The sequence below is a fragment of the Parasteatoda tepidariorum genome, chromosome X2, assembly GCF_043381705.1.
Source record: "Parasteatoda tepidariorum isolate YZ-2023 chromosome X2, CAS_Ptep_4.0, whole genome shotgun sequence".
NCBI lineage: Eukaryota > Metazoa > Arthropoda > Arachnida > Araneae > Theridiidae > Parasteatoda > Parasteatoda tepidariorum.
The window spans coordinates 46,942,437-46,943,866 of record NC_092215.1 but is presented as its reverse complement, the minus strand read 5'-3'; positions in this window follow the sequence as shown (position 1 = coordinate 46,943,866).

The following is a 1,430-nucleotide window of genomic DNA, read 5'->3' as shown; positions in this document are numbered from 1 at the left end:
AGACCTCTTACTTCCTCTGCTATCCTGTGCAATGCATGAGCAAGGCACGTTAGATGGATCATATTAGGAAATAAAACTTTTAAGGCATTTCCAGCTTTTTTCATGTAGGAGGCTGCATCTGTAAGAAATAATAGCACTCTTTCATGCTCAGTACCATTTGGCCAAAGTAAAGCCAGTGCATTAGTGAACAACTGTGCAATTGTAGTACTGTTAGTCTTTTGCAACTGTTCAGATGTCAACAAAAAGATTTTATGTTTTTCAAATGGGTCCATAACACCAACAATAACATTCGCAACATATCGTCCAGTTACATCTGTCGTTTCATCTATAGATAGCCATATGTTTTTCGTTCCGATTTCATTTTGAATAGTTTTAAGAACTTCGGTATAACAGTCATCTAAATAAGTTTTCCTTAAAGTTGATTCACAGGGCACACTTTGATTCGTATATTTTTGCAAAAAAGCTCGTATACTTTTATTTTCAAGTTTCCACAGCGGAATGCCGGCATCTACAAATGATCTGCATAAATCCATTGCAAATTCCGATTTGCGAGAAGATAATTGAAAACAGGTGGAAATCAGAGTCGATGTTTTCCCATCTTTTTTATCTTTTGCTGTTTTATGCTTAGATGTCTCCAAGTGCTGAGATATAAAATACTTCTTCTCAAAATTTACTGACTTCTCGCATGCCTTACAAAACAGAATGCTCCCATCAGTAGAAAACACATCCGACCCAAATTCTTTCACAAAACTGTCCAGTTTTTTGCTTGTGCAGGCTTTTACTTTAGGCATTTTAGAAATAACTAGTATACTAGAAAACTTTTTCGTGCTCCTGCTACAATGTGCTCAACCAGCTTGGTGAATTCGTTTTGTAGATAAGAGAGCATACGAGTTATTCGATGGTGTAGGCTATATGGGCCGTAAGTAAGAATAAATTCTATTGACTGTAAGTAAAAATAACTCCAATCTTTTCACTCCCTTTCTCTCTCTCCTTGCAAAGCGCATCGGGCGAAGGTGACGCCACGACGAAGGTGACGCCACGAAGAGACGGAGAGAAAATATTAATAAGACAAAAGGAATAAAGTCCTAATCTCTATAAATGCATTACAATACGTCGGATGACAGTCAACCATTTCTGTACTTCAAAATTTCTTCATTTTGCGTTTATGCTCGGTCAAAAGCACAAAAAGCTTTGCAGAAAAATTTTAAATTAGACAGAAATAGGCATTTATGAACAAAAGGAAAGAAAAAGGCATTTTCAGAAGAAAACGTTTAAAAAAGGCAGAAAAGGGCATTTATGGCATTTTGCCTGAACTTCCGGGCTCTAGTCATCACGTAATACTTTAAGATAGTTGCATCATCCTTCTTGACATTGAGAGGCGCCAGCCAGTCCCGAAGGGAAACTCCCGAATTTATAATTAACTCTTACTT